At 42.9% G+C, this 12,432-nt stretch overlaps 1 protein-coding gene across 1 annotated transcript in view; it reads left to right on the top strand.

Annotated features, from left to right (window-relative positions):
• The window catches only part of adarb2 (adenosine deaminase RNA specific B2 (inactive)), a 278,415-nt gene that overhangs the window by 238,734 nt on the left and 27,249 nt on the right, over window positions 1-12,432 (top strand). The gene's annotated exons all lie outside the window — the stretch shown is intronic.

The following is a 12,432-nucleotide window of genomic DNA, read 5'->3' as shown; positions in this document are numbered from 1 at the left end:
AGCCTTGGTTCCTCCCAAGGTTTCTTCCTCAGCTGGGGGAGTTTTTCCTTGCCACTGTCGCCCCTGGCTTGCTCACTTGAGGGTTTTACATTTGTCTTTACATTTCATGTCAAATCTTGTCTTACTGGAATTCTGTGAAGCTGCTTTGTGACAACATCAGTTGTGAAAAGCGCTATATAAATAAATTTGATTTGATTTGATTTGATTTAAATAAACAGAAATGAGATTGAGCAAGAGTAAATATAAAATATATTAATTTTCACAACAGAGAACATATGACTAAGTAGGGCTGGGCAATTAATAGAAAATTTATCTAAATCGACATTCAGAACTTCTAATCAACATAATCTTGTCTTTAACGATTATATCAATTATTTTTATTCTGTTATGTCGCCACTGTATGTTCATGTTCTGCCCCTTTAAAACCAAGCTTCCAAGCTGTAGTCATGTGGTTCTGCACCTATCTGCCACATGGAAGCAACCTAAATCCTGAGGCTGACCAAGCGACTTGAGCGGCTCATACTAAAGAAAAACACAGCATCTGTGGTTGGGATGTATTTTGCTTTGACTTTAATTAAGATGACTGCTAAACCACAGCTAAACTAATACAGACACTTACAATGCACTACAGAGAAAAGCCAGCAGCACAGACCACATGATTGGCTGTTGTAGTTAAAGGGGTTGGTTGTTTGAGGATTCACTGAGTACACTGATGGACTGGTGTACTGTAATTTTTGACTAAAATTATTTCTAGGGACACTGGATATTGGTAGGGATATTTCTATTGCACCTACCCAGTTCAACACACTTGGTTTAATATATGGAGATTATAAACACAGTGTGTGACTCTCTGTGCTCCTGAAAACTAGTAGTAGAAATGTAGTGGGAAATGTAGGAAATTGGGGTGATGTGGCTCCTGTTTTTTTATGCCAGCATAAAACTCTGATTGATGACAATGCTAAAATAGTGGGTAATGTGACTGAAAACTAGTAAGAAATGAATGACAAACGATATAGGATATCTCTCATTAATCTATGCCAGAAACATCATTCTATGCCTCAGTTCAAAGTATTATTTTGGCCTTGTTTTTGTCCAAATATTCTTCACTGACCAAAAATCTGCCCGCCCTAATCTGAGTGGATTTAACTGATCAATCATTTAAAAGCAGCTGCTCTGAATTCAGAGACAGAGCTTGAGCCAGAGGTAAATTCAAGCAGCTTTAGCCTGTTAGCACACAGCAGCTGCTCGTGTGGGCGCTCAGATAGGAGTCCCAGAGTCCCTGGTGAGAGAGCCGCAGGGACATATTGATTTAAGGTTTATCTTTATTAGAGGATTACCTTTTATGAAGGCACGTTAGCTCTGTTTAAACAGGGCACTTTTCCCAGCACATTTTTAATGACAGAGGAAAAGGTTGGCCTGATATTTGCTGTTAAGGACATCACGTATTCAGCCACAAGGCCCAGCCTCTCTGTCTGGACACCTGCAGTTTGGTACTGCTGTTGTCTAATGACTGCTGTTGTTCTAATATGCAGCTTTAATAATCCCTCAGTAATTAGTTCCTATAGCGAATATGTCATAGCATTAATCCTTGTCCTCCTAGGTCTCCTTTGCTATATGGTGATCACTTAAAGGGACCATACCATGAAGAATTAATTTTTTTTATTTCTTATTTTTTTGGATAAGAAAAGTTTAATGACTTTAGCACCATCTGAAACAATCATATTTGTGATGTCTCATCCGTTCATTTCTTTTACTGCAAAAAGCCTATGACTATATTTATTCTCTATGTATAAATAGTTATTCAGTTAGAGGGTGAAATTAATAAACATTAGCTTGTTGACTGTCTTGTCTACTCTTCTAGGAAGGCTATATGCTAAGTGTTGGAACATTTCTATGAGGATTTGATGGTATTTTACCATGAGAACATTAGACGGATGATTAGTTCAGGATCACAAAAGCTGCTTCAAATTATCCAAATTACATAATAGAAAATAGGAGGTAGTCTCACTGCTCAGTAACCCAATGTTTGGGGGTATTCCCCTCTAGCCCATGCTTGTTATAATGCTTGATGTGTTTAAACTCATTTGAACTTGCCCCACAGTGACTTGTTTCATTCACCTTGCTGTTTATGGAGACTATAAAAAATTATTTGTGCACAACTGTGCCTTTGTGTCCATAATAAGTGAATCTTAAGTAACTCAATTCATTGGTTGTAAGGGGTGTATAAACATATATAAGTCTAAAATAGAAAGAAAAAATAAACAAATATGTGCATTTTTAGGGGCAGGTTCCAGCACCTGTTGGCACTCGAAGTGGCAGCAACTGGGCTCTAAATTATTCAAGTACTTGACACATAGGATCTAATATTGGTGCTTTTCCATTGCATGGTACTTGCACTACTCTACTTGACTCTACAATATGCATTTTTAATTATTTTTTTAATTATTTAACATTTTCATTCTTATTTTGTTTCTGGTATGGAACCACTTACTTGTACCAGCTCACTGAGAAAGACTAAACTGTGATGTGTAAATGTTTCAGAGCACTGGTTGGCAGACTTGTCAATTACAACAAAATGCAGACATGCAGCACAAACTAGCCTTTTGTAAAATCTCCAAGCTTACCTTACATTAATTTTGATGTCACAAACACTTCTTTGATTGGTGGCTGACAAAATAATTCAACGAGAGCTGGACAGTGCAACAAGGAACAATAAAAACGGCACTAATCTCTGTTAAGCCATGTTCATTCCCCCCCAAAAAAAACAAAAAAAACACAAGAATACACAATGAGTACAAAATTTAGCATATCTAAAAATGTGTGTGGAGGTTTCCAAAGCACATGGCCCTTTTTTTTCTGACATTACTGGCTATATATCATTGGGGAGCCAGATTACTGGAAAAAAACAGGTATCAGGGACCAAGAAGTGAGTAGAGCTGAGTAAATTTGAGTATTGCAGGGACCCTGCAGTGGGAAAGTGCCCATATGAGGGCAAGATAACTCATAATCCATGCATATTTTATCTAGCAAAATCCAGATAGAAAAAGCAGGGTAGAGAGAAGAAGAGAGCTCCATTATGAGGGGTATTGAAGAACCAGCGCATAGTTTAAATACAGCTTAGCCTTGAGTGAACACCGCATATAGGAACCTTTTGATGATGATGATGACATGGTGCTAACAGTGTGTGAATGGGTCTCTTTCTCTCTCTCTCTCTCTTTCCCACTTCCTAAGTAGCCTTCTCATTTCTCTCTAATGTTTGCACACAGTCTGCAGGCTCAGCAAATGTGAGAACTTCACACACAAACACACAGACACAAACACACATATGCCTGCATACACACACACACACACACACACACAAACAGCTGTGTTTGCATTTATTAGCATATGCTTGATTTAATTATGACCATCAGCTTTCCTCCATTTGTCTTTGCTGATGTTAGGCTGCTTAAATGTTTATGCCCCAAGAAATACTATAAACATAGATTCATTTCCTTCACAGTGGTCACTGTCCTACAATGTTTAAAGGAGTATCTGAAGACACTGAATTGTGAGGCATGATAAAACTGTGAATACTGTCAAAATCTACCATTTCTCTATATAGGCAGCATTTTACGTCATAAGTATGTTTTCATCAACTTATTCATTCATTTTCTGCAAACGCCTCATCCCGTTCAGGGTCACAGTGGGTTCGGACTCAGCCTAGAGTCGTTGGACACAAGGCAGGAACACATTTAGGAGGGGCACAAGTCTCACATTACCACTAGACTCGCATTACCAGACTCTCTACAGAGTGGCCAAGAGCCACCTACTGCTACAGGAAAAAAAATCTGACAGACATGCAAAAGGACCATTCACGAGTCTGCGACTTTTGCATGACATGTGGAGGCAGCCTTTCAAGTCAGACCAATACCAAACCCAGTACAAAATGACACACATAAGTGCATATACACTGAGGTACAGAGAGCCAATCAGAATTTCAATTGGCAGAATCCTGACATTTTGGCCAGAAGGTATCACACTTTCTGTTAACTTGTGGGCAGAGCATCTGTGACTGAGACTACTCAGACCTAAGGACAATTTTGAATAGCCAATATATCTACCAGCATGTGCTTTTGGACTGTGAGAGGAAACTGGAGCACCTGGAGGAAACCAACACAGACACAGAGAGAACACACCAAATTTTTCACAGGCAGTGACCCAAGATGGGGTTTGAACCCCCAACCCCAGGACACGGGAGCTGCTTATCAGTAACATTACTCATACTCATAAGAAGGTTTTCACAATTCTTAAATATCTTAAACATGATTTTATACTGAGAAGCTAGCTATGGCAATGTATTAACAACAGTGTATGTTTTCAGCCAATGAAGCAGCAAAGCACGACTTGTTCTGAAAATATCTAAAAGCATTCTCGGTTGTTTTCAACCACAGAGAGAGAGGTTAGTATGGAAGCCCTGAATTTCAAGGTGAATAAAAAAGTTTAGTGTATGTTCCACATTATTTTTTTTTCTGCCTGTTATACATACCAAATATGGTTAAAAAATACAGCATAATATATTTTTTCTTTCTCATTAGTATGGAAACAAATCCGTCTCATCAGACTTAAATATTACTACCTTTGGATTTGTAGCACTGAATTTTTTGCACTGAACTTATGCATCTGAATTTTGTTGCTTTTGAATTTAAGTCTTCAGATTTCCACCTCTGAATATTTTGCTTTGCAATTATGCATCTGAATATAATTGCTCTTGAATTGAACTCATGAATTTTCAAGAACACATTTTCATTGTTATTATTCAAGGTTAATAAATCCATCCATCCATCCATCCATTATCCACCGCTTATCCGGGTCCGGGTCGCGGGGGAAGCAGTCGGAGCAAAGAAACCCAGACCACCGCCTCCAGCTCCTCCGGGGGAATACCGAGGCATTCCCAGGCCAGTCGAGACATATAGTCTCTCCAGCGTGTTCTTGGTCTGCCCCGGGGCCTCCTCCCCGTTGGACATGCCCAGAACACCTCTCCAGGAAGGCGTCCAGGAGGCATCCGAACCAGATGCCCGAACCACCTCAACTGGCTCCTCTCGACGTGGTCTCTCCCGGATGTCCGAGCTCCTAACCCTGTCTCTAAGGGAGAGTCCAGACATCCTGCGGAGAAAACTCATTTCAGCCGCTTGTGACCATAGGTGAGGGTTGGGACGTAGATTGAACGGTAAATCGAGAGCTTTGCTTTTCTGCTCAGCTCTCTCTTCACCACAACGGACCGGTACAGAGCCCGCATTAGTGCTGACACTGCACCGATCCGCCTGTCAATCTCCCGCACCATCTTTCCCTCACTCGTGAACAAGACCCCGATGTATTTAAACTCCTCCACTAATAAATAAATAAATTAATTAATTAATAAATTCAGATAAAAATAAATTCAAGCTTAAAAAAATTCTAACAATATACTTCGAAGTTGTTCAAATTGGATAGACCAAATTCAGATGCCAAAATATGAGTGAAAAAATTCAGAGTACACATCCTAGATACAAAGGATAAGCAATCGATTCATTTCGATTTTCTGTTTCACCTTAAATGCTGCACCAGTTGCATTCTGTCACCGCTAGATGGCAAAATATGAACACAACTTCCATACTGTGGAAAAACTACACATTTATTATCTCTTTATTTTCAAAGTGTCTCAGAAATCTGAAAGGCGCACTGAAGACACAATATAACAGATTATTGATATCCTGAAGATGAAGAAATTTAACTGTGGAATTTTTATATAATTGCCCTATAAACATAGCATAGTTAAAAAAAGGTTAGCATTTATGGAGTTTTTTTGTGACAGTATTATGTAATTAAAGGAATAAAGAAATAATTAATTGAAAGGAGATTTAGTTCATTTAATTATTACGTTTTGAAATAAAAGCTTAAATAATAAGTCTTAAAAAAAAGTTTAAATAAATAGTCATTCATTCATTCATTCATTCATTATCTTTAACCAATTATCCAGTTCAGGGTTGTGGTGGGTCCAGAGCCTACCTGGAATCATTGAGCGCAAGGCGGGAATACACCCTGGAGGGGGCGCCAGTCCTTCACAGGGCAACTCAGACACACATACTTTCACTCACACCTGACACGGGGAGAACACACCAAACTCCTCACAGTCACCTGGAGTGGGGATCGAATCCACAACCTTCAGGCCCCTGGAGCTATGTGACTGCGACACTACCTGCTGCTTTGTTATCTTCCACTCTATGAGGTTCCACCCCAGTACCCAATAGACAGCCCTGTACAAGTTAAGTTAGTTAGTGCAGGCAAGGTAGAAAAAATATCCTAGCGTTAATCAACAGCAGCTAACTCTACAGTCTTTTTCTACCTAGTTAGCACTAATTAACTTATCTTGTGCAGGATATAGTCAGTCGCAGGGGTGGAACCTGATCTGTCTTGCGTAATCAATCTGACTGAATCGGAGGTAGGCCCACCCACTGATCATGATGGACTGAATTATTTCATTTGGATTGAATTATATGATTTCATGCAAGGTGCATATATATATATATATATATATATATATATATCATCCATCCATCCATTATCCACCGCTTATCTGGGTCCGGGTCGCGGGGGAAGCAGTCGGAGCAAAGAAACCCAGACCTCCCTCTCCAGCTCCTCCAGGGGTATACCGAGGTGTTCCCAGGCCAGTCGAGACATGTAGTCTCTCCAGCGTGCTCTTGGTCTGCCCCGGGGCCTCCTCCCCGTTGGACATGCCCGGAATACCTCACCAGGAAGGCGTCCAGGAGGCATCCGAACCAGATGCCCGAATCACCTCAACTGGCTCCTCTCGACGTGGAGGAGCAGCGGCTCCACTCCGAGTCTCTCCCGGATGTCAGAGCTCCTAACCCTGTCTCTAAGGGAGAGTCCAGACACCCTGCGGAGAAAACTCATTTCAGCCGCTTGTACCCGCGAACTCGTTCTTTCGGTCACTACCCAAAGCTCGTGACCATATGTGAGGGTTGGGATGTAGACTGAATGGTAAATCAGCTTTGCTTTTCTGCTCAGCTCTCTCTTCACCACAACGGATTGGTACAGAGCCCGCAGTACTGCTGACGCTGGCCCGATCCGCCTGTCAATCTCCCGCTCCATCTTTCCCTCACTCGTGAACAAGACCCCGAGGTATTTAAACTCCTTCACTTGAGGCAGGATCTCACTTCCAACCTGGAGCGAGCACTCCACCCTTTTCCGACTGAGTACCATTGACTCGGACTTGGAGGTGCTGATCCTCAACCCTACCGCTTCACAGTCGCCTGCAAACTGGCCCAGCAAGAGCTGGAGGTCCCGGCTCGATGAAGCCAACAAGACCACATCATCCGCAAAAAGCAGACATGGAATCCTGAGACCACCAAAACAGACACCTTCCGCCACTTGGCTACGCCGAGAAATTCTGTCCATAAAAGTTATGAACAGAACCGGTGACAACGGGCAGCCCTGACGGCGCCCAACTTACTGCCAGCCATACGAACCAGACTCCTGCTCTGTTTATACAGGGACTGGATGGCTCGTAGCAAAGAGCCCAGTACCCCATACTCCCCGAGCACACCCCACAGATTACCCAGAGGGACACAGTCGAATGCCTTCTCCAGATCCACAAAACACATGTAGACTGGTTGAGCAAACTCCCATGCACCCTCCAGGATCCTAGAAAGGGTAAAGAGCTGGTCCTGTGTTCCACGAACGGGGCGGAATCCTCATTGTTCCTCCTGGATCCGAGGTTCAACTATCAGTCGGACTCTCTTCTCCAGTACCCCCGCATAGACCTTACCAGGGAGGCTGAGGAGTGTGATCCCCCTATAGTTGGAACACACCCTCCAATCCCCCTTTTTAAAAAGGGGAACCACCACCCCAGTCTGCCAGTCCAGAGGCACTGCCCCCGATGTCCACGCAATGTTGCAATGACGTGTCAGCCAGGACAGCCCCACAACATCCAGAGCCTTGAGGAACCCAGGGCTAACTTCATCCAACCCCGTGGCCCTACCGCCAAGGAGTTTCCCTACCTCCTCGGCCACCTCAGTCCCAGTGATAGACGAGCCCCCCCTCGGGGTCCCCAAACTCTGCTTCCTCTGCGGAAGACGTGCTGGTGGGATTGAGAAGATCCTCAAAGTATTCCTTCCACCACCTAATGATGTCCCCAGTCGAGGTCAACAGTTCCCCAAGCCCACCATATACAGTGTTGGTGGAAAACTGCTTTCCCCTCCTGAGTCACCTGATGGTTTGCCAGAAGTTCTCGGAGCCGACCGAAAGTCATTTTCCATGTTCTCACTGAACTCCTCCCACACCCGAGTTTTTGCCTCAGCGACAGACGAAGCCGCGAGCCGCTTGGCTCCTCAGTACCTGTCGGCTGCCTCCGGAGTCCCCAGAGCCAACCAGGCTCGATGGAACTCTTTCTTCAGCTTGACAGCCCCCCTCAGCCGGGGTGTCCACCACCGAGTGCGGGGATTGCCACCCCGACAGGCACTGACAACCTTGCAGCCACAGCTCCGTTCAGCCACCTCAACATGGCCCACTCAGACTCAAAGTCACCAGCCTCCCCCGGGATGCAGTCAAAGCTCTGCCAGATGTGGGAGTTGAAGATCTTTCTGACAGGTTTCTCTGCCAAACATTCCCAGCAAACCCTCAGCAGACGTTTGGACCTGCCAGGTCTGTCCGGCATCCTCCACCCTTATGCTCGAACATGGTGTTCGTAATGGATAAACTGTGATGGGCACAGAAATCCAATAACTGAACACCACTCGGGTTCAGATCAGCGGGGCCGTTCCTTCCAATCACGTGAGCGTTGAAGTCCCCCAGCAGAACAATGGATTCCCCAGAATGAGTGTTCTCCAGCACCCCCTCTAGGGTCCCCAAGAAGGCATGGTACTCTGAACTGCTGTTCGGTGCATAAGCACAAACAACAGTCAGAGCCCTTTCCCCAACCCGAAGGCACAGGAAAATTACCCTCTCATCCACTGGGGTAAACCCCAATGTACAGGCGCTAAGCCAGGGGGCTATGAGTAAGCCCACTCCTGCCTTATGCCTCTCACCCTGGGCAACTCCAGAGTGAAAGAGCATCAAGCCCTTCTCAAGAAGATTGGTTCCAGAGCCCATACTGTGTGTCGAGGTGAGCCCAACTATATCTAGCCGGTACCTCTCAACCTCGCGCACCAGCTCAGGCTCTTTTCCCACCATAGACATTACGTTCCATGTTCCAAAAGCCAGTTTCAGTAACCGAGAATCAGAACGCCAGGGTACCGACCTCGGCTGCCACCCGATCCACAATACACCAGACCCGGATGTTACGTTTCGGTCTAGGAGATGGGTATTGGTGAATGAAGAAAAAAAAAAAGAAACTCACACAGTTTAGAATAAATGAAAAATTTATTTACAATGTACTTATTTACAAAGAAAATATGGATATTAAACAAAATCAAACAAACAAATCTTATAACAACACACAAAACTTAAAGCCATATCTCCAGGGGTAAGCCACGGCCAAAATAACAAACATAACCCAACACTAACTCCAACCCCAACACTAACTTTGCTATTCAAACCAAATAAACAAATAAATGACAATAAAATAACCCTGACTCCCTATCTAACAATAAACCAGGAGAAAATAGATAAACACAAAAAGGCGCTTACCCCCTTCCGGCACAGGTGACCACAAAAATAATAAACAGAACACAATTAACCCACACAAGGAAACACACAGTTTCCAGATATACACTGTTCCCTCAAAGAGACAGAGCAATCACCAAGTTAACACACACAAGGAAACACACAGTCTCCAGAAATACACTGTTCCCACACAGAGACAGAGCAATCACCAAATTAACACACACAAGGAAACACACAGTCTCCAGAAATACACTGTCCTCACACAGAGACAAAGCAATCACCAAGTTCACAACACATGGCAATACACAATTGGAAAAAGGGGCGTGTCGATCTTCAGCTTCCTGCTTCTTTTATAGGCAGACACAGGAAGCACCTCAATAGCCAGCAATACCGGATATCTCCACAGCTCCACCTAAAGACAGGGAGGGATAGCAAGACAACAAGAAAAGGAAAAGAAGAAACACAGGCATACAACCCGTAACACGGATTACTACCTCTCCCACAGGTGGTGGGCCCATGGGAGAGTGGACCCATGTTACTCCTTCGGGCTGCCCGGCCAGACCCCATGTATATATATATATATACACATTTAGCATGTCCTTCCAGCTTTGACCAGCAGGGGTTTTAGCAGTGGTTTTTTAAAAAATAAATTCCACATACCCAGATAAAAAAAGAGGTGTTCAAAGGGCCCATTGTTCATAACAGATTTATGGTAGTCCAATACATTACTCGCTTAAATGGGCGAGTAAATACTTTGATATCTTTATAAATATGTGTAATAATTGATTATTTCTCATTGGTTGAAGTCACATGACTCGTGTGAATTTCCCAGAAAGGTATCTCTGCATGCCCGAGGCACCTCCAAGTGGGAGGTACAGCTCCAAGTTGGAGGGACAACCAAGAGCCATATATATATAGAGAGAGAGAGAGTGGCGTTAACTTGATTTGACACCAATGGACCAGTATTTTTACAGCAATGGCAGACCATGGAGCCTATAAATAGTTCCCAGGAGTTAGCGGCAGACACCAGCAGCGCCGTAGAGTTACAGCAGGACAGACGCGAGTGTGATGTGCATTTAAGTTTAAAAAATGATATTTTATAATATCAGCACTTCTATATCCAATGAACAAGTGTGTTAAGTGTGTATTTTTAAAATGTAACTGGGCTAGTGATTGTAGAGTTGTGAGTGGAGAAGATGAATTGAATGAATGAATTTCAGCGTGATCTCGAGGAATAGAATCTAAGCTAAAATTACACAACAGTAAGGAACAGAAATGTTTTGTGATTATGTATAGTATGATGTAATGTGTATCTGAGACTTTTAAAAATTAAAGAAAAACACCTTCATTTATCAATTGTGGTAGTAAATGCATGGAAACATTTCCATGTGTTCAAACAAATGTGATTTAATGTCCTGGCTGGATGTGATATTTTAATGTACCATTTTATGTACCATTTTTAGATTTCTATATGAAGGCTCCACCTTCTGTTCAATCTAATATCACATTTTTTTATTAGTCTTTAAGATTAGGTTCATATAAGATTAGTGAAACCACCATGATTTGTTAGAAAACAAATCTTAACAGATTTATGAACATCTCTTTATCTTCCTCTAACTTATCAGAAACTAGGGTATATTTCATACTGACTATAGTACAAGCTTTAAAAAACACTAATTATAATTATCATTTTTTAATGCAATCAACAAAATGAATATGCCTGTAACTGAGATAACATAGTTTAAAACATACCTACTTCTTGTGGTATATGCTGCTCTCACACCTGTATGCCCCACCCACTTGCTGGTCTCCGGCCTGCCAAGATGTGTAGTTGGGGGAATTTTCCAGCATCATCAACATGAGGAGAAGTTGTTAGGTGCAGCCACCATAGTTCCTTCTCAGCCTGTTTTGTGTGTCTCAAAACTAGCCACTGTCCATCATTGATGGAATGTGAGTTAAGTTTGTTCATTCATATTAATATGTTGATGCAAACGAAACTCCAAGATTCCTTACGATCCTCTAGAAAGGTTGAATAAGACTTCAGCACCCTATAAACCTTACGGTGGCCCGCCCAACAGCCATCCTCAGATTGGCCAACCAGTAGTTGCATCACAGTGACTATTAGGCATGCCCTAATCACAGTAACCTCACCCAGGGCAGCTCCTTCATAGTAACTTCAACCCTATGGAGACCACCTACAGAGGACCTTAACCAACAATACCCAACTTGACTAGTCATGATCCAAGTGAGTTTGCGCAATTGAATCTAGCACTTAGGAACCTTTTACCAGTTGATAGGACTGAGTTATTTAAATACCAGGTCTTTGTGGACCATTTACAGTTAAATGAAGCAAGACATGTTGCAGATGCTTGTCTGCATTCCCTGACAGCGTATACAGACACCTTGGACGCAGTGAATGATAAGTTTGGTCAGCCAAACCAGTTAGAATTGATACGGATTGCATGGAGATTTTGCTGCTTCTTGTTGACCTTGCAGACTGGATTAAGTATGAGGCCTGGTGTCAAGACATTGATGCCCAACTGTCTACTAAAGGGGCAAAGGCGGGTCTGGCAGCCAGGTTCACTAGCCATCAAGGTAAACAGTCTGTGACAGTTCCACATAGTTCCAAAGATGAGATAAGGAAAGAAGCGATACCAAATACATATGGATACCAAATAAACGGCAAGGGAAAGCCATACTGACCATTTTGTCATAATTGTAATCATTACCTCAGTAAGTGTACTGCCATTTCCCAGCTCTCCTCAGAACAAATAGCAGACTGGATAAAAG

This window comes from Hoplias malabaricus, chromosome 10 (genome assembly GCF_029633855.1).
Source record: "Hoplias malabaricus isolate fHopMal1 chromosome 10, fHopMal1.hap1, whole genome shotgun sequence".
NCBI classification, from domain to species: domain Eukaryota; kingdom Metazoa; phylum Chordata; class Actinopteri; order Characiformes; family Erythrinidae; genus Hoplias; species Hoplias malabaricus.
This window is presented reverse-complemented; position numbering and strand designations above follow the sequence as displayed.